Below are 22,386 nucleotides of genomic sequence, written 5' to 3' on the forward strand. Positions count from 1 at the left end.
ATGCATTGGGCCGTCCTCAACTGCTTTCCCAGGCCACAAGCAGGGAGCTGGATGGGAAGTGGAGCTTCTGGGATTAGAACCGGCGCCCATATGGGATCCCGGGGCGTTCAAGGCGAGGACTTTAGCTGCTAGGCCACGCCGCCGGGCCCAGGTATGCTCCTCTTTAGGAAAGTTGTTAGGAGAGTCAAACCTGAGGTTCTGCTCCAGAGTTGTAGTCTGCATTGAGTATTACCAGGTGAACCGGACACAAATCTAAATGCATGGAGCAATGACCCAGGGCCCCCACTGATAGAAAGTAACCTAATTTGGAAGAAAAAAAATCTAACAATGTCTTCCCTAGTGAAGTTAGCTTTTGACTTGTGCTCCAGGTCTTGAATATGTCATAAGAGGGTTTGAATGTATGAATAAGCGATTCTCTCTATTCTTGCTGTGCAGATTGCAGTTAGAAGCCTTAGCTTGAATGTAAATATGCTCCTGTATTTTCTGTTCACTGATGGTTCTCAGTGTTATCCGTGGATCAGCAGCATATATCACCCCCACCTGGGAATTTGTTGGATATGCAAATTGGGGGGCCCCAACCACGATCTGCTTGGGGGTTGGGGTCCAACAATCTCTGTAAACAGCTTTCCAGGTGATTTCTCATGCTCTGTAAAGTTTGAGAAACACTGCATTGGTTCTTCTGATGTTGCATGGTACTTGAACATTATTACGTGTACCTCTTCCATAGAGCTTTCAGTAAAAGGAGTTGACTTTGGTTTTGCAAATTCAGCCATTTAGAAATATGCAGAAAAATGTGTGCTGTGGACTTTACTGTCTTTGAAAACAGCGTCTGTCCTAAAAATAGGAACACAGTAGCTTTTGCAGAAGTGGTGAATTCTTTGGAAAGGGTTTGTGCTGGTGTTTGCCCTCTTGTTGTGTTGGTTAACTCTTTCTCCACCTTTTTGGCATTTCATTTTATCTGGCTGTTGTGAAAGGCCTGCCTTAGCTGAGGTGTGTGTACTTTCTTTCCTCTGTGGCAGAGTTTGCCCTTTAGCCTCTGTCTTTCCGGTGTTCAGAGCGGTCATTCCCTTAGCTGCCTGTCAGCTGTGTCCTAATTAAATACATGCCGTGCATGCAGGATTCTGTTCTTCCACTCTTCTTTCTCTCCCTGATTTGTTTGTAATGCGTTTCCGTGAAATGAAGATGGGTAGCCTTCTTGAAAACTGGCTATGACATAAATGCCTTTTCCCACGTGTGGATGGTTCTTCAACATCAGCAGGTGTGAGCTCAGATAATCTCCAACTGGCAGCCTAAGAATATCAGATAACCAAAACAACGTGTGCATTCTAGGAAGGAGGAATAGTTTTTAATTACAGATTTATTTATGTTTATTGCAAAGTCAGATATACAGAGAGGGAGTGAATCAACAGATGGAAGATCTTCCTAAGTGGCTGCAATGGTGGGAGCTGAGTCTATCTGAAGCCAGGAGCCTGGAGTTTCATCTGGGTCTCCCATGTGGGTGCAGGGTTCCAAGGCTTTGGGTCGTCCTCGACTGCCTTTCCGTGAGCAGAGAACTGGATGGGAAGTAGGGCTGCCAGGATTAGAACCGATGCCCAGATGGGATCCCGGCACATGCAAGGTGAGGACTTCAGCTGCTAGGCTACTCTGCTGGGCCTGGAAGGATGAATAGTGTCACCTTAGGATATTTCTGGGAAAGTGAGAAGGAAACAGATGGATGGGGCATCATTGTCTGAGTTTCAAATAAAATACACAACAGTTTTTAAAATCAGTACCAGTGAATTTTATATCTGGCATGGTCTTGAAATGGTGGTCATTACTGGGTAGTTACTGGAGCAACCTGATTGAATAGTATGTAGCCCAGAACTTGTAATAGATTTCGGGAAGGGTGGTATGGGTAATATCTACCCTTTTTTTTTTTTTTTTGCTTTTACGACATGCTTTATTCAAGGCTTCACCTGATAGGATTATAAGCATTGAACTTTATTCCCTGAAGAAATAAGGAGCAGTATTGTAAGTCTAGATCTCATTGTGTGACTTCATTTGTGTCAATTAGAGTGCCATTAATTAAGCTTTAAAAACGGTCATAGGTTTTGAAATTGAAAAGCATAGTTTGATTTATTTTTGTCTCTCATCTTCCCATTTTAATATTGAAGGGCCAAGCATATTATTGATTGGAAAAAGGCTAACTTACGACAGATGAGCAGTTACTGTGAAGACCATGACTAATTGAAATAAATGCTCTTTTCGTTTTTTAAAATTGAGTTTGCACAGTGGGGTTGTTGCTCTTGCTTACTTCTTAAGGGCATAAAATTGTGATTTGATTATTTCCATGTGAAAGCATTAGGGAAAATGTCAGCTTTTCTTCAGAAATAGCTTCTTTATTTTATATTTTCCGTTAAATTCCTTAGAAAAACTGACTGAAAATAGGTGAGTGTAAACCAGTGCATGCCTAGGGGGAGGAAGAACAGGGCTGTTGGGAGAATACACTTTGGTGTTTCTCAGGTTACTGGATCTGTCTTTGGCATGAACTTCTCTACTCCTTCCATGAAACAGTGCTGACCATCAGTATTTTTCTTATATACTTACTGGAAAAGGGAGCAAAACAAAGAAACATGCATTCAAATTTCCAAAAAGAAAAATTGAAGGCCGTAGAAAGAAAATGAAAATGATAGTTTACATAGTAACACCAATATCTGACTTCCAACTTCAATGCAGCTTGTAACGATTCAATGGCTACTTGTGATTTACTCTGAATATAGGAAATTTTGTTTAATAGTAGGGTAGCGACAAGGCATCAAGAATTGTTAAGGATTGAGACCAATTCTGTTCTCCACCTTAGTGCTGTGTAATTGGGGTCCACAATGACCTGAGCTGAGTCACGTGGCTTCTGCCATCTAATAGTGTGTTCAATAAATATTTGTTTTCCAGGAAATTATGTGGTCATGCCTTGCTTTGGTACACTAAACAAAGTAAGATGGAAACATAGTACACAAAAGAGCACACATATACTTTCTTGAAGAGTGAAAATGTTTTCTGATTCAGTCAATATAGATGGATAAACTGATAGCTTTCTCAAGATTATCTCTTCTTGTAGTGTCTATACAATATAATAGCATATCTATAGCCAGCGGTATTTTCTCAGTGTCTTTTGATTTCTTCCATCTTAAAAGTAGCTAGTATCAGGCTACTTACATCTGGAAACAATGATTCGAAGATTTGCAATTGCTGTTAGCTCGGGCCCAATGTTTTTGCCTCTATATGTATGTGTATTAAGGGAGAACAAATTCCTTGCTACCAGGAGTATCACGTTAGAATATATATGAGTGAAGTCAGGTAGAGAATTTAAGTCTCATTAATTTTGGCTAAGATCTACTTAAGTGCTGGATACATGACAAAATTTGGCAGTGGAGTAGTTAAGAAGGTAAATCTGTTTTTTTAATCCGAAGCTATGAGGGGCAGAGTTACTTTACATATATTTTAGGAGTTGATGGCTTTGGGCATGGAGATTATCATTATCCAAGGGCCAGGGCTCAGAAAGAGCAAAGAACAATTTTTTTTTGAATTAGAAAGTCTGCTTTTGCTAATTGTTGACTCTAGGAATGTGCCCAGTCTTCCGTTTCTTCATCTAGGTGACCACACCTCACTGGAAAGCTCCTACACTGGGGACTGACGTAGAGGCTTATGGGAGGTTCCCCACACACCTTGTAAATTTGACCTATGAGCCTGACAGCACACTGAATTTACCTTAGTTGATTTATTATTCTTTTTCCTGTGAAATCCTTATTAATTCTCCAAACACAGTAAATATAGTACCTTGCTTGTAATTGCATCTAGAATAGTTGTCATTTAGCAATTTCTGAGTGTTTTTGGTGGCACAATTTATTACATTTAGGCCTCATTTATTATGTCAGTATTTTTCTTTACATATTAATAGGAGGGCACATCAAATATCTTGTAGGAAAATGGAATAACATTAGTTTTATACTATAATAAGCTGAACAAAACATTTATTTCTTATTGATAGTCAAAATTACAGAAAGATCTTTCATCTACTGGTTTATTTCCGGTGTGTCTGCAATGCCCAGGACTGGGTTAAGCAGAAGTAAAACGCCAGGAACTTGGCAACCAAGTCTCCAACTTCAGTGACAGGAACCCAAGGATTCAGAACAGCTTTCACTGCTCTTTGTAGGCCATTAGCAGGCAGTTGGATTGGAAGTGGAGCAGGTGGATTGCAGACTGGCACCCAGAAGGCATGCCAGTGTAACAGGAGGCAGCTTTACCCATATGCCATATCAGCCCCTCCAAATTAATTTTTGATTCTATTCTTTCATGAATTTGTGAAAATCCCTGGTATTTCCTGATCTTGCTCTTTCTTGAGCAAAAAATTGGTTTTGCTCCATGTCTTACAAGTTTCAAGAAAGTAATCCAGACATGATTTAAAGAACTGTCAGTTACTAGGTGGCTTTAATTAGTTCTCTGTAAGGATCATGCATTCCAAATTTAAAAATTGGAAAGTGTGACTCTTAAATCAATATGCTGTTGTTCTGAGCATCTTTGGTTATTTGTGATCAAACTTATGGGATGTATGAATTGTGACCACCCCCTTCGAAGGGGAGGAATTAACCTCTGAATTTGTGCCTATGACTGGACAATCTTTGTAAAACCGCTGGATCTTTTTGAACCTGGTTCTATTTTGATAACATACAATTGTCACCTATTTAAGCATTGTTTCAAAAAAAATTAGAACCACCTTGGGGAAAGTCCTGTGAGAACTGTAACGTGGCTTGAAAATCTCAGTTTAGTAGTCTGTATTACGATACAATCAGATAGTATTTTGTAAGGCATTCTAGACTTAAGAAGCTGAAAAAGAAGCCAGATGGAAGCTGAAGCAACAGTGTAGCTTGATTATATATACAGAGGAAGGCCAGAGCTCTGCAGTGATGGATACTGGGATTGAATTCAACCAGCTTGGTGACTGCCTAAGAAAGAAACTGTGGGCAGGTGCATACACACAAATACACACTCACACAAGACTAACAGAATCCCCTTGTGTAAGCCTTAACACATGGAGGAGAGTTACTTAAAATCTTTATTGCCTTTCAGCAAATGTGTATCCTTAAATAATTTGAGCAGTACTAGCCTATATTTGAATTGCCATAATCTGCTGAAGGATTTAATATGATCATGCTGAATATGAGTGGAATTTGATGATCAAAGTCAGAAATTGTGAAGGGCTGGTCAAATTAATGATTCACTATTACCCCCTTTAAAAAAAGTGAACATTTATGGCCTACTACCTGTCATAATTAACCTTCATGCTAATCATGCTAATACAGTTTTGAGGCATACTGGTTATGAGATGAGGCAGAGTCAAGCAGAATCAAGCAAGTAGAATTTGGACGGTGTGTCTGCAAAAGAAGTGGAGTCATGTGTCAGCGGATCTTTTCTGTTGATGTCGCCATGTAAATTGTTAGATGCACCACTGTGTTCTGCATTCTGAACTCGTGCATTTGTGAGAATGATGCTCCATGTAAGAAAAAGAGTGTGGTATTTAATGTGTTTCAGCAGACTTTTCTTTCTAGAAATTACTCAGATGTTTTTAAGAATCCGTAGGTTGTACAATGTAAATGGTCATATTTCCTTGGTCTGTGCCAGTATAATATTGCATTGTAGTACAACCAACCTCTGTACTCATGTCAATTGGAGCTCATTTTTCTAATTGTTTTTGAATGACCAATTTTCTTGAAAAACTATCTTCAGATGAGAAAAATCGCAAGGAAAATGGCATTTTCATATGATGCCAAATGCAATTTTGAAAATGTAAAACAGCTGAGCTCACTTGACATTTCTTGATGTCATCTGCCAGTGGAGAAGCCTGTTAGAGAAATCCATTGCTTAGTTATTTTTTTGGGGTGGGGGGAGGAGGTGGGTAACAGAATTCTGTAAAACTTAAAGAATTATATATAATAATTTACCAAAAAAGAGATGGACCAAAAAGAAATGTTTGTTTCAGAGTCTAGTAGTGCTTAGAAAACAAGTGCTAAGGAATATTGTATCTCTTAACCATCCTAGTCATACACGTTTTAAAAGAGGTCCAGATAGGAGCACTTGTTTCCATTTATATGAGGAGTTGCAAGGGTTCATAAATTACAGACGTGGGGTATAGCCTGCAGGTGGTGATGAACTGAGGTGATGGAGATGTATGGAGCAAAAATGAAACTTCTGAGGCACATCAGTGAAGTTTGCAAGGGAGTTACTGCAGGATGCTAATAGACATAATCTTAAGGCTTATTTTTCTCCTCAATAAATACGAATAAGAATACATCAGGAAGAGAGAGTACTCCATAAGAGCTGATAAGGAAAAGGAAACCATTCTTCTGGGTGCATAAACTTGAACGTTTCTGAGTTACAGTAGCGTAATTCAACTTGTAAAGAAAAGTTGTTAGTATGCCTTTTCCAATTTGTTTACTTGAAATGCAGCAGATACACAGGCTTATGTTTTTAACATCTTGATGCAGCATTTAGGGAAGCAGCCAGTCCAGCTGACAGAAGGACTTACAGATGTGATACCCATTTCCTTAATGAATTTCAAGGAAAATAATCTGTTATGCACAGATGTGCAATGACATTTATCAAACATGTGGTGGCATTTTTGAATTAGGCATGCTGTTAAAAGTGGTCAAATGTGCAGGGAGTTTGTTATTGTAAGAAACTGCCAGCAAAATCCATCCCAGTATCTTGTCACAGATTAAACTTAGGATCAAGGCCTAAATTGTGACCTAACTTGAATCTTCCTAAGGTGAAATAACCCTTCTTATGAGTTTAAGCAGCTGTTGAAAGTATCTTTCATTAAAATCAATGACTCTCAGCTCCTGTTTCCTTTTAATAAAAAGTAAAAAAGAGTCCTCTTTTACTGTAGATCTTTTCGGGGTGTGTTCCCCCAATTGCCATATGGCATTTCTGTATAAGAGAATGAGACTATCTTGAAATGAAGAATTGGAAAACATTTTATACCTAATAGAACTAAAATAGGAATAAACGAGTTATTTCTTTAGCAAATATTTGTAGAGCTCTTATGTACCAAGTCCTGGGAATACCATCAGCAAGATGCATTCCCTGGAAAAAGCTCTGGGGTGTTTGCCTCCTTTGGACACACTTTTAGTCATCATTTATCTTAATTTTCCCTAGTAACCTCCCAGCTTGCCAAAACCTTGGTTCACCAGATACCTCTGCTTATCCTAAGTCAATTACATTACTCTCAGTTTTTCTTCAAATATTCTTGCATTCATTGTTACTATCCTATAGATTAGTGCTCATTTGTTGTTTGTTATGTATTTACAAGATAGGTACATCATTAAAGTACATTGATTGGTGAGCTATAAGTTAATGGAAGATATTGAGTTAAAAGATAAACATTCCAATACAACTTAGTTTTAAAATTTCATGCATATTTCTCATAGTACATATTTTCCATGAAGCTTTTGAAGATTCCCTATATGCATGTATTTCCTATTTTTTGCACCCAAACTTGTCTTTTAACTCCATTTTCCCAAGAACTTTTTGAAATGCCCTCATATTTGAGTTGCAGATATCATATTGAAAATCTACCAAAGTCACTCATTCCTTATTTAGAACAGTTCTTGTGAGATGTACCTTACTATTTCCACTTTCTAGAAAAGACTAATGAAAACTTTAATTTGTAGTACAAGGTCATATGCTCCCGGTTGAAGAAGGTAAAATGCACAGGCCATATTCCAGATGACTGTCTTCACTGCAGCATCTCCTGCCTCGATTTCCTTGGAAACCTTCAGGGTCTTTAAATTTCTGTTAGTATTGAATGAAATCTCATTTCTTTTATCAAAGTTGACAAATGGTATTTTTTTCTCAGCCTTTGACCTCTGGCTTAGAGTCTGACCTCTGGCTTAGAGTCTGACGCTTAAATCACCATCCTTTTTTTTTTTCTTTTTTAACATTTTATTTATTTTTATTGCCAACTCAGATATACAGAGAGGAGAAACAGCAAGATCTTCCATCCGTTGATTCACTCCCCAAGCGGCCACAATGGCCAGAGTTGAGATAATCCAAAGCCAGGGGCCAGGAGCCTCTTCTGGGTCTCTCATGTGGTTGCAGGGTCCCAAGGCTTTGGGCTGTCCTCGACTGCTTTCCCAGGTCACAAGCAGGGAGCTGGATGGAAAGTGGGGCTGCTGGGATTAGAACCTGCGCTCACATGGGATCCCAGCATGTTCAAGGGCTAGGACTTTAGCCACTGTGTTACTGCGCCAGGCACATCATCATCCTTTTGATACCAGATCTTATCCCAGGAGGATGTTATCTCAAAGCAACGATATACCCAGCCATTCAGATCTTCTGACGATTACCGTAAATTATGGCTTTAGTGCTTTTTTTGAGGTGTTCCAGTTGTACTTCTGATGAATACAGTAATGTTTTTTTCTATTTTGGCTAGTCCATTTGAATACTTTCCATAGAAAAGTATCAGGGGAAATTCTTGGTAAAAGATTGAACTATGGGAGTTGGCGTTGTGGCGATAGCCGATAAAACTGCTTCCGGTCGTGCCAGCATCCCATGGGGGGTGCGGGGTCATGTCCTGGCAGCTTCGTTTCCAAACCTGTTTCCTACTAATGGCCTAGAAAAAGCAGTAGGAGATGACTTAAGTGCTTGTCGCCCTGCCAACCATGTGGGAAACTTGAATGTATCCCCTGACTTTAGTCAGGGTCAGCCCTGGCCTAGGTAGCTGTTTGGTAAGTGAACGAGTGGATGGAAGATCCATCTCTGTCATTCCCTTTCTTTCTGCAGCTCTTTACATAAAGAGGAAGAGAGAGTTAAACTCCTAATGCCTTTAAATTAAGTCTTTTTGCCAATCTGCACAGTCTTACTGCTTGTCTTAGTTCTGCCTTTGACATGTCAGAAGTTGAATCTTAATCCAGTTATTTGTAGACTTAAATGAAGATAGTGATGTCTCAGTTAATGCTGTGTATGCGAATTCCGATTCTGCAGGATTCAAGAATGCAGGCATGTTAAAGGATAAAAGCAGTGTTATGGATTCAAATTTAGCTGGTGATGAAATAATTAAAGGTGTATAGCTTAAGATAATTTAATGACATAACAAGTAGTTCTCTAGAACTGTCAGAAGAGTGGTCTTTGTTGATCTTTATGTCACTAGTTTCTGGTTTGATTTTAGGCTCGTTGGAGAGGCTTAATATGCTTGCAGAGTTTAAGAGAATAACCCCCGACTCCTCATTTCAGGCGAACCCTTGATTCTCATAAATATCCCCATTAGTGTAGATCTTGACTTTCCTTTCTTTTATCTAGACTAAGCTCCCTCAGTTTCCTTACTGGTTTTACAGATCATTTCCTCTTAACCATGCATTTACCCTGAAAACCTCATTGGATCTCCTGTAAGCACCCTAGGACTCTGAACAGGATGCGGTGCCTGGTAGGACACGAGTGCATGGAGAACCGTGAGGCAGCTGGGGAAACCCTTGAAGGGGACACAGAAAATGGTAGATGCTTAAAGAGAAAAAAAAAATTGAGTTGAGGTGAATGAAATGTCTTTGTGGGTAAAATGGTTTTTTAGTTGGGCCTTGAGGAGCTTTCTCAATAGAAAAAAATAATTGGAGGGAAGACTGAAGGCAGCGAAAGGATGTGTGCTTTGAAAACTGCGCATGAGAACATTTGGCTGAAATACAAGCTGCATGTATGTAAGTGGGAGCTGAAGCTGGAAAAATGCTTAAAGCTAGAAATGTGGGTTAAGTGTAAGATGAATAGATTAGCTTTATTTATAGCAGTCAAGAGCTGCAGAATATTCTATGGATAGAGAATAGAATGATGCTTTACAAAGATCAGTCTTGCCAGACTGAAATAGTTTATTTTCTTAACTGCATATTTTTTTTGTTACTCAGAATAATTATGTGATGTTCACTACTGATAGGATCGGATTTGGAGCTTTTCAGTCTTTCTCACTTGCTTATTCTCTGTGGGCCCGTTTGACTCCGCCTCTTATACTTGTTCCTAATTTGTATCTGTTATGTGGAAACCTACTTTCCCTAATGTAAATCATCCTTTTCTTTCTGCTCTTTTGGCTGATATACATGATCTTTGTCCCATGCCAGGGTCACTTCAGATGACCTAAAATTTTCTTTCTTGTTTCCTCTTTCTGACACCTCTGGCCTTAATTAGTCAATCCTCAGCCACTGCTACTCACTTTTTATATAACTGGTTTTCTAAAATTTGCCAAGTAAGTGTGAACAAAAAAATGTAGCTAAAGAAAAATGGGACACCTGCAAAAGTGCATGGTTCCATAGCTCTGTTTTACATCCCAGATTCATTATCAACTGGTACCTACTTTTTGATGCCACTGCACTTGAAGCCAATAAGAAGCAGTAGCATGATTACAGTTCCGTATGTGTTGTTTTTTGTCTGGCACATTTGAGTGTACACACACATACACACACACACACACACAGATTCCTGGTGCCCTCAGTGAAGGCCGTGAGTTAGACTCGGGAAGGGTCACATAGCTTTGACTTTTTAAAATAATTTTGCATGTAGCAGTTAACATCTTGAGGCACTCTCACCCTGTGTCAGATTATCTGGATGCATGTCCAGGCTGTTTCCAATACCAGCTTCCTGCTAATTCACACCTTGGGAAACAGCAGGAAATGATCAAGTATCTGAGACCCTGCTACCCTTGTGGGAAACCCAGATTGAGGTCCAGGCGTAGATCAGCCCCATATTTGAAAATATCTCAGAAGTGACTTTGATGATTATTAAAGGATCTCCTTTTCTCTCTTTCTGCTTTTCCAACAAATGCATTAAAAAATATTTAAATCTCACTGGGAATTATGAAAATGAATCCTTTTAGAATGAAGCACAATATTTTAGAGATTTTTTTTTTTTTAAACTAAAAGGTACCTAAAGGCAGAGAGAAGTAACTCTGGCAGTTGGGGAAGTGAGCATTCTAGGCTGTGTTGTCCAAAAGGGGAGATGTTGTAGAAGGTAGAATTCTAGGAGGTGCCTGTCACAGGTGTAAAATAGCTTTGAAACTCCCCACTGCATTAAAAGTTGGGGTGAAATTTGTAGAAATTCTCCCATTGAAATTATTACTGTCAGTGGAGGGGAGGAGAATTGGCCAGTGGAACTGTATGATAAAATGCATTTAAAAACAAATTATTACTGTCAACTTTGTCTTGTTTGTGCTTTCTAAAATGGACCAGAAGAATGAGGGGAAGCCAAATCCTTAACCCATGTTAAGAAACAAGCAGTAATAAAAAGAACAAAGTTTTGAGTTGCAGTGAGAGGCTCTTCTAATTATATGTGGGACTTGGAGAGTAGCTTAACTTCTAAGTCCCATGTTTGTACAAAGGGTGTTTAGAATATCTTACAGAAATCGCAAGGGTCTTCACAAAATCCATTGAAAATACCTACTAAGGAAACTATGCATGAGTTTCAAAATTTTGGTTTTTTTTTTTAAAGATTTATTTATTTTTATTACAAAGTCAGATATACAGAGAGAGGAGGAGAGACAGAGAGGAAGATCTTCCGTCCGATGATTCACTCCCCAAGTGAGCGCAGCAGCCGGTTCTGTGCCGATCCGAAGCTGGGAACCAGGAACCTCTTCCAGGTCTCCCACACGGGTGCAGTGTCCCAAAGCCTTGGGTCGTCCTTCACTGCTTTCCCAGGCCACAAGCAGGGAGCTGGATGGGAAGTGGAGCTTCTGGGATTAGAACCGGTGCCCATATGGGATCCAGGGGCGTTCAAGGCGAGGACTTTAGCCACTAGGCCACCATGCCGGGCCCAGGTTTCAAAATTTTGCACCCAGCAGTTGGGCCATCTTCTGTTGCTTTCCCAGGTGCAAAAGCATGTGGCTGGAATGAAAGTGTAGCCAGCAGGTGGGACTCGAGTGTATGCCCACATGGAATGCTGGCACTGCAGATCATAGCTTTACCCGCTGCACCCACAGTGACAGCCACATTAGTTCCATTTCTGCAAACGTTCTGAAGTATTTATTGCCTGTGTCTTAAACAGATATGAACTATTGTCATAATGAAAAAGTCCAAACATATGAAAAACATTGATTACTGTCAGCGTACTAGAATGTGTCACCATCCATTTCCTTCTAGAATCTGAATATTGTGAAGTAAATTTACTTTCCATGTTAATCATTTTCTAATTACTCTTTAAAGATTTATTTATTTGTATTGGAAAGACAGATATACAGAGAGGAGGAGAGAAAGAGTAAGATCTTCCATCTGAAGATTGATTCCTCAAGTGGCTGCAAGGAACAGCTGGAGCTAAGCCAATCCAAAGCCAAGAGCCTAGAGCCTCTTCCGGGTCTGCCACACAGGTGCAGAGTCCCAAGGCTTTGGGCCGTCCTCGACTGCTTTCGCAGACCACAAACTGGAGCTGAATGGGAAGTGGGGTTGCCGGGATTAGAACCAGAGCCCATATGGGATCCTGGTAAGGATCTTAACCACTAGGCTACTGCATCGGAGCCATTTTCTAATTTTTAAAAGTTGTGATGTGGCCTTTACCTGTTGTACAACATGACAAAATGAGAAGAATTTAAAATAAATTATTTCATTTCTGTATATTTCATTAGAGAGTAGCCTACAACACTAAATCTTCTCAAATATGTGATAATCATGAGAACTTGGAGTGATTTTTTAACATTTCTTCATTTCTAATGATTACTCTTATCTGCAACTTCTCATTTTACGAGTCATCCCCTTCACACCACATAGATTATCAAGATGAACTTCCCTAGGCGAGAAATGTTGAAACATCCTCCCCACCGGCAGGGAAACAATTTGCACAGTGGAGAACATGGTGTGTTCCAGATGCCTAATTGAAACAAACGCCTTTTGAAATTGGGGAGCATTTGTCTCAGAGCATTCTGCCAATTGGGATTTGCTTAAGGCTGACACAATGTTTTTAATGATATTGGGAAGTGACTTTGGACTCACTGAAGCCTCTAAAACTCTCCTCCAGGTTTCTGATTGTTTTAACCGTAAGCCAGATAGCCTACATGTAATGGAAGGAAGGGTGTCATAAAATTTAATTCTTTGTTGATTGACGGACCTTGCAGAATAAGCTGGTGTTTTTTAATCCGGAAAGATGGGGACCATAAGCTCGTGACACCTTTTCTTGTCTTTCCTCCTCTGTAAAGCATACCACATTTTCTAGGTCATTTAGGCAAAGTCTGCATCAGCACATTTCTTTTTTTTTTTTTTTTTTAATTAAGGCTTCTAATAGCAATAGGTTTTATTTTTTTATTTTTTTATTTTTTTATTTTTTTTTTATTAATTATTTTGCATTATTTGACAGTTTCATAGGCTCTGGGAATCCCCCACCCTTCCCCCTCCCCTCCCCTCTGGTGGATTCCTCCACCTTGATGCAGTATTACAGTTCAAATTCAATCAAGATTCTTTCCTTGCAAACATATACCAAGCATAGAGTCCAGCTACTTATTGTCCAGATGGGTTGAACAGTTTCTTGGGGAGACCATTTCTGGTCTGAAGTTAGAGCTGGTAGAATATCATCACAGTCAATTAAGAGTCCCAATATAACATCAACAGCAATTTGCAATATTATGGAATTGACATGGTTTTGAGTAACCAGTATGTTAAAAAAAAAAAAAAAAAGCAAGTCCTAACCACAACCTATGATTAGCTCATTGACATTTCAATTTTAGTTTATATACAGGACCGGACCGGCTGCTATATACCTTAAAATGGCTATAAGGTACCATTCAGCTGTCTCATGTCTATTTCATTTTAGTATTTAGCCATTTGTTGTGTTGAAGTATAATTTTGCTGATCTTGGCAGATTTTAGGATAATCTAGACTGGCTTGTAACTCTAACAAGATATTTGTCGACATTTAAGGTGCAGAACATTTTTTTTTTGGGGGGGGTGTGCAGGAAAATCCTCAACACCATGCTGAGGAGTAACTAATCTTGTGTCCCACCCAGCGAGGCATGAGCCAATCCACGCCAGCTCTTTCCTATCAGATTTCAAGCTCTACTTTCTGTTGTTTGTCTACTTATTTTAGGTTTTTTCAGTTTGTATGATTGTTTGCTGTGAGGGGTTTTCGAAGCAATCCCGATGGTCATTGCGAGGGAGGGCGGGGGCCCAGAGGTGGAGCCAGGCTCGGACCAGAGAAAGCTCTTCTCCATGGTCCCGAAAGACATTTATCGTTCTTCTCTTTCTGCGGACCGCTCAGGGCTTCTGGCTGTCTTTCCGATGACGTTGGTTTCTGCACGGTAGTGTTTGGACTTCTTCCATCCCCTGCGGAAGCTCTGGTTGGGGGTGGGTGACCTCAGAGTCTCGGCCTCCGAGGGCATCCAATTCCCTGTGGCCTCCTTGGCAGTTGGGATATAGTCCTTGTTGCTCGTATTAATAGTTTGTGGTGAAGGTCTGGGAGTCTTCATGGTTGGGATCCAAGCTTCCTCCTTACCACCTGCTCCACTCTGGAGTGCCCCCCTGCTCCACGCACATGACCTCCTGTTAAGAGGTTGTCAGGATCGCACCCGATTCCCCCCTCATGCATTGGTATAGTAATTTTATTGTTGTTCAGTGCCGCTTTGAGTCTGTTGTCTATGAATTACCAGATTTGATCTTGATAGGCTATATTGTACTTTTTTCTCACTCTTTTTATGGTCCTGAAAGATTTCCCTGCACTCCCTCCCCATTACAGGTTAACATAGCGTATTGAGGGTATAGTAGATTTTTCGTTGTAGATCTTAAGTATTCTGACATTAATTGTTGGTTTATAGTTTACATTGCATTATCTTATTGCATTGGATACAGGTTGTTAGATTGCACTAATATTACAATATACAGGTACTATCTTCCAAGTTGTCATCTTTTCATCTCAGATTAAGGCAAACATGTGGTATTTAACCTTTTGGGATTGGTTCATTTCTCTTAGCATGATGGATTCCAGTTGGACCCATTTGTCCACAAAGAACTGCATTTCGTTTTTTTTAATAGCTGAGTAGTATTCCATGGAGTAGATGAACCATAGCTTTCTTATCCAGTCTTCTATTGATGGGCATTTTGGCTGCTTCCAGGTTTTTGTGATTGTAGATTGTGCTGCTATGAACATAGGCGTGCATGTTGGTTTCTTGTGTAGGAGATGTTTTGGCTATATCCCTAGGAGTGCTATTGCTGGATCATAGCGTATGTTGATTTTCAGTTGTTTGAGTATTCGCCAAACTGATTCCCATAGAGGCTGTACAAGTCTGCAGTCCCACCAGCAGTGGAGAAGGGTTCCCTTTTCCCCACATCCTCGCCAGCAAGTGTTGGTGGTATTATGTATGTGTGCCATCCTTACTGGAGTTAGGTGGTACCTCATTGTTGTCTTCATTTGGATTTCCCTTATTGCCAAGGAACTTGAGCATTTTTTCATATGCTTGTTTGCCATTTGGGTTTGTTCTTTTGTGAAATGTCTGCCCATTTCCCGTGCCCATTTCTTGAGCATCAGCACATTTCTTAAAGGAGACCTCCAAAATCTGTCCAGAGAGTGAAAGCCGGTGTGAGAAGAAACAAAATACTTTGGAATTTTTGTCTGAAGACATAGTAGTGTTGGAGATGTTTAGAAAACCAGTGTTAGGGGTCCATGGTGATTTCCCACTGAGGTTTAAGAATAGAAAATGTTGGGGCCCAGGCTGTGACTCAATAGGCTCATTTTCTGCCTTCAAGTGCCAGCATCCCATTTGGGCACCAGCTTGTATTCCAGCTGCTGTACCAGCCACTCATCTCACTGCTAATGACCTGGGAAAGCAATGGAGGATCACCTAACTCCTTGGGACCCAGCACCCACGTGGGGAACCTGGAAGAGGCTCCTGGCTCCTGGCTCCTGGCTTTGGATCAGCTGAACTCTGGCTGTTGTGGCCACTTGCGGAGTGAATAGAAGATAACTCTCCCTCTGTCTCTCCTTCTCTCTGTAAATCTGCCTTTCAAGTAAAAATGAAATCTTGTAAAAAAAAGTTTTTTTTTTTTTAAACAAATAGTGATACAAGTTTCAATTCAGGGTATCTTTAGTGTGTTCTTACATCATGCCTTTCTGGCAAACAATAGAAGAGTATATTAAAGACAGGATTATATATGATATATGTTACCATGTCACAACAGCACTGAGATATGAACAATTAATGTACTTTTTTTGTATTACCTGGTGATGCACTTGAACCATCTTTTGGTGCTTTCTCAGGCCATTAGCAGGAAGCTGGATCAGAAATAACGCACCTGGGTCTTGTGGGATGCTGGCATGACAGGTGGCCACTTAACCTACTATGCCATAAGGCTGGCCCCGGGATAGTGTTTTCAAGGGGATGAACTTTTAAGTCGTAGACCAATTGAGGAGTATCCACCTTCACCAATGGTAGCAGGTATCATCCGATCTGCTGAGAGAACAGATTCAACCAAAGGGCAGAGGAGAGCAGATTCATACTTTTTATTTTTTGTTTGCTTTAGCCTCCAGATTATAGGAGGCAAGTACATAGTAAATGCTTGTTTCTCTGTATATCCTGTTGGTTCCATTTCTGTGTTGAAATGTGAGCGATGCAAATATCTTTGAACAGAACTTTGCAAGAATGTGTGGAAGGTTTAGATATGTGTGTTAAAAGTTGTTGTAGATTGAGAGCGAATCCTCCACAGTGGTGTGGGAGTAGGACCGGCTATCAGCCCGTTGGACAGGAGCAGGCTCGCAGCTCCAAAGGAGGCTGGGGAAATGGAAGGAATGCCATCAGGGCCTGCTCATGCAAGCTGAACTCTGCCTTGAAAACACTTGGCATTTGAAACTCCTTTTGTATGGATTTGGGACATAAATGTGTATGTTCACCTTTGGGGCCTGATTATGGTAAAATCTATAACCTATGACTTTATTTTGAAGTACACAGTTGAATGCCACTAAGAATATTTGCAATTTTGGTCACCATTCACCTTAGCATGCTTTTCTATAACATTGTCTCTTTCTCGGCTGCATTCTGAGTTGGTTTGTCTTTTTGTTTTTTTTTCTTTTAAGATTTGTTTTATTTTTATTGGAAAGTCAGATATACACAGAGGAGGAGTGACAGAGAGGAAGATCTTCCATCCTCTGATTCATACCCAAGAGGCAACAACGGCTGGTGCTGTGCCAATCCAAAGCCAGGAGCCTGGAACTTCTTCCACATGGGTGCAGGGTCCCAAGGCCTTTGGACCATCCTCAACTGCTTTCCCAGGCCACAGGCAGGGAGTTAGATAGGAAACAGGGCTGCCGGGATTAGAACCAGTGCCCATAGGGGGTCCCGGCACATTCAAGGCAAGGACTTTAGCCACCATGCCAGGCCCCCAAATAAGATAGATCTTAAAAAAATTATTTACAAAGATAACTGCATTTGTACTTTGGAATAATATAAATGCAGCATTCCTTTCCTAAATATTCATGTGTCTAGGTTAGAAAGTTGGGTGGTTAAGTCAGATTATTTCTCCCTAGTCTTTCATGTCTGTTTAAGGTGTCTAATGCCGTTCACATTCAAACACTTCTCTGTATTCTGTGTCCCTACCGGAGGATGCCAGCCAGGATAAATAATGCCAACAGCTGCTAGCTCTTCTGTTTCTTTCTCCCTCAGTTTCCTTCTCTGCACCGTGGTCCCGTGGTTCTGCAGCACACTATCGGGCTGCCATCTGCCACTCTTTTTGAAGTGAACCACCTGCTTGAAGTTCTCCAAGGTCCTTCCTCACGGATGTCAGGATCATATCCTAGCTTTGTAGTAAATCCTGCAGGAACGCTTGTGACCTGTGCCATCCTTATCACTTTCAGTTTCACATCACATTCCCTCCTGCTTGCCTCATATCTTAGTCTTGCAGTTCCTCCCAAGTGTCTTTTTTTTTTTTTTTACCCATCCAGATGGGAGCCCTCCTACCATTGGCATGCTAAGTTCTGGAGCAGGTTCTAGGAGGCTTCTGCTTAGCTTACCGTGAAGCCTTTCATTACTGAACTGCTGAAAAACAAATGGAATTTTGGGGATAAGGCCCAAGGAACAATCAGGAAACTCGGAGGTGTCTGTATAGTATGTAGTATACAAACATTTTGATGTTCCAAGCACTGGCATATCCCTACAGGTGCAGACCAGCTAAGTATCAGTCCTGACCTTGTCAGTCCCTCTAGCCCCTGCTTCAACCTATTCCTTCTTTTGGCTCTTTATCTTGTTCCTGTTGTAAACCTTTAGTCAATCTGGTAAGGCATATGGACTGCACTCAAAACATGTCTTAAAAGCTTATCATAGATAACAAAGGAAACTACTTATGTTGAATATATAATAAAATACTTTTGATAAAAATATTCAATGTATTCCATGGATTTTTTTTAAAGATATAAAAGCAGGTTTTTATTTCCTTTAACTTCCAAGTAATAATGGCAATAAATTGTGCTTGATCTTCGCAGCAAATGTTGGGTGATATAAAAATAGCTGGGGTTTCCGCTGGTGGCAAGCCGGAAGTGCAATGTGTTGGTTATGTTTACAATGCAGAGAGATGCTACATTTCAGTTACAGGGTAATAAAAAAAGTGGGATTTTTTTTCTCCCTCATTCTCCAGAATCTCTTGAGTGCCATCTGTACGCTCCTATGGCTTCTAGGATGCCAGGGGTCTAAGTTGAAGCTTTTGAAATACCACAGCGAAGGCAGTTCTCAGTTCTGGAGCCAGGAGTCTCAGATTAGCGTGCCACCATGATCAGGTTCATGGTCATCGTGCTGTTCCTGGCGAAGTCCTCATGTGCCATTTTTTTTGGAGGGGGGTGGATTGCATGTGCGGAATTGAATTGACTGACTTGTCTCCTTATAAAGGCACTACTCCTATCATGTAGATATTGTTTTGTGATCTCATCTTGTGGGTTATAGCTTCAACTGAAGTTTTTGGAGGAACAGAAGCATTCAGCCACGCACACCAGAGCAAGAACTCTGGTTTACTGACTCCCTTCTGCACGACTTTTGCAGCCGGCTCACCTGGATATTAGGTATTGCCTGTTCTGTGTAGGCTCAGACCCAGGAATTTTCTCAATGGTAACAATTATCCCTCGAGGTTTTGTTTCATTTTTAAGATAGGCTAGGAATAAAGCAAATGTATTTTGTAAAGGGCCAGATAGGAAATAATATTTTAGGCTTTATACTCCATGTGGTCTCTTTTGCAATTATTCGTTTCAGCCAGACAATATGTAAATAGATGGGCTTGGCTCTTTCCAGCAAGACTTCTATGGGCACTGAAATTTATGTGCAGACACTGAAATTTGTCATGTATAATTGTTGTGTGTGAAAAACAAGCTTCTCTAAAATTTTGCAACTGCATAAAAATGCAAAACCCAGCTTTAGCTAGTAACTGTGCAAAAACAAGACCACAGGATTTGGCATCAGTAGCTTATTGACTCCTGGGAACCAAATCACATATTTTTTTGGGTAGAGACGATAAGTATGCTTTCTGGCCTTTATATCTAGTATCTGTGTCTGCCATACTTGTGTTAAATAAATAAGGCTGAATAAATATTGGAGTATTTAATGCTCTATGCTTACATGCTTTCTCAATATCCTTCAAACATTTGAGTTGGTTAGCAGATATATTACATTTAAAAAAATGAAGCCCAGTCTAGAATTGTGGTCTCTTAGATATCATTTTGTGGCCCCTCCCTCTATTATCCAAATGAAGGTATTTCCTGTATTGAGGAGGCTGTCACTGCATTTGTGCACAGAGATTTGCGAGTAATTGGAGTTTCTATTTTTCCACCGAGGGGGCATGTGACCTTAATCTGAGATAATGAGGTTTGTTCCAGCAAAGAATTTCAGATACATGCTTGAACAGAAAGGAACATTGCTTCCCCAAACTGTTTCTGCCTTATGTCCTTCAGCTGTAAATGTTCAGCAACAGTTATGAAAATCACAAGAATTTTATTTATGAACTGATTATTTCTCACAGAAACTAATAGGCCACTTAAAATCAAAAGTGTCTAAAAAGACCTTTTTTTCAATGATCTCTTCAAATTCTGGAAACAGATGTTTTATCCCAGCAGTTTCTTTGAGAAGCAAGATGCAAATTACACCTCTATTTTGCCACATTTTTTTTCAAAGAATGCAAGGTGAATATTAGTCATGCTTGCCTACTTTGCTGATTATATATATATGTGTGTGTGTATAATATGTAATCTTTTGGTATTTCGCTTAAGGTCATGGACAAGTTTGCAATTTCATCAAACCATGATGATTATCCTGTCGTGATATTATACAGAATTAAATTTTACTTCAATAGCCCATGCAAACAGAAACCATAAGATAAAATTACTGGATTCTGGGAACTAATTCTTAGGAATCATTTTTCAGCACATTGATTATTTCCAGTACAGATTCAGTACTTTCACAGAGAATCACTTATGCGTGCATCTTACCTGGCTGTTTGCATGAATCTCATGTAAATAAATTTTATTGACCAAGAAATGTGCTTAATATTTCTTGAATGAAAAGATAATTTTTTGTAGGAAGAGCAATCACCTGCAATGAGGCAGGGACTTTTCTGAGGGAATATGTAAACTCAATTGAGGAAGGACCACATGGACATGAAAGACGAAGTAATATCGAAGAGAGATGCTAAGCAGCAGGTAGAATCCAGTAAGAAAAAACCTGTAGCAATTCATGAAGAGTGAAGTTGTTCATTTGCCAGATCAAGTGTAGAACTTGGGCTAAAATTGGTGTGTGAATTCAGATTTGAAAAGCTGCAAGTGGTTTGATTAGAAGCCACACTTGGACACCAAGCCTTTGCTCTTATCTTCATTACTGCCGTATTCTGTACACACCTCCCCCTTTCACTGTTCCATTGTGAGTGTCTGAGCTACAGGTATTTTCCTCACAAACAGCTTTCACTGTATTACTGTTCTGTCTTATGGTCTTTCATACATTGTTACTTCTTGGTACTAGCATTGGTCTGGATTCTGTTTGATTTCCTAATCTAATTTGTTTCTTTCCTAGATCGCTTCTCAATTACCATTGTGGTCATGTCTCTCAAAGCTGATAAAGGGAATTTCCTTGTTCAGGGCCCATGCTAATCATCTTTGTACGGTTCCAGTTTTGGTGAACGTGCTGCCAAAGCAAGCACATGGAAATTTCTTTTATGGTTGCTGATAGTATGAGTTTAAGTCTTTTTGTTGGGTAGAGCCTTGAAAATGTATATATACTACACTTGCACATTCCTTATTCTGGAAACTGCATTTAAATGTATATATAAGGGGTATGTGTGTATGTATACAACGTGTGTATGTACAGTGCTTTAAGATCTAACAGATTTTTGTTGTCCATCATGGTAGTCTTGGCTCCTTCTGCTTGTCTTCCAGAGCTTTTAGTCACTGTGAAACCTTAGGGAACCCTGCAAAAGTTGTTGCGCGACAGTTTTGTTCTGACTGGATTCCCGAGCCCATTCTCATCTGTGTTCTTGCTGATGTGCTCAACCCATTCAGCTACCTCTGTGCAGCTCTCTTATATTTCAATTTTTATCACTTTTTAAGATCTTAACTCCCAATTTAACACTTCAGTACCTTTTCCTGATTTTCCCAGTCCTCCATGGTTCTATCATCCAGTCTTAAAGTTTGTGTAAAGTCAGTGGGAACCCTGGCAAAGAACCTAAGTCAGAAAAGGAACTGGAATATAATGCAGTGTTTGTAAGGGCAGTTTGGAACGAAGCCATGTGTATAACAGCTTTGCTGCCTCATTTGTTTTTCCATTTAAGTGAATATCTTTTTCTCCAGTGAAGAACCAGCCAAGGAAGAAAACATTGTTAGCCTCCAACAATTTTGCAAAAAATTATTAATTGAATACTATTCAAAAGTAGGTTTTACTGTGTGTGGTACAATATCCCCTTTGCTTAGTATGTTATTTTATTATCCTTCTTAACAAGGCATACAGTAGCTTAATTGTTCTGGTAACATCCTCCTCTTCCTCACCATCACCCTTGATCCTTTGTATTCACTTGTCCTACCCTGAGAACCAATGAAGAAGAGACAATTTTATCACTATCAAATTAGACTGATTAAATTAGACCCAGGTTCCATACAGGCAGTCACATTCAACCCCCAATGCATCCTGTCTCTGTTGCTTACCTATGGGCATGACATATGAGTTGGTGTTTTTCAGTTAATATGACACCTTAAAATATTTTCTATTAGAGTCGGAGTACATGTGTGTGTTGTGCATGTTATGTGTACATACATACATATATACATATATACACTAAAGGTAAAGGGACTAATAAAGTAAATATCACACATTTATCACAAAGGTTAAATTATGAATATTTTTAATGTGCTTATCCTTTTAGAACCTAAATTCATCTTGATTTATTGTTCTGTTACA

The 22,386-nt window shown here is 39.9% G+C and overlaps 1 protein-coding gene across 3 annotated transcripts in view; it reads left to right on the forward strand.

Moving 5' to 3' along the window:
- PRKG1 (protein kinase cGMP-dependent 1) overlaps window positions 1-22,386 on the forward strand; it is a 1,159,635-nt gene that overhangs the window by 763,875 nt on the left and 373,374 nt on the right. The window lies entirely within an intron of this gene.

The sequence above is a fragment of the Ochotona princeps genome, chromosome 13 (genome assembly GCF_030435755.1).
Source record: "Ochotona princeps isolate mOchPri1 chromosome 13, mOchPri1.hap1, whole genome shotgun sequence".
Taxonomy (NCBI): domain Eukaryota; kingdom Metazoa; phylum Chordata; class Mammalia; order Lagomorpha; family Ochotonidae; genus Ochotona; species Ochotona princeps.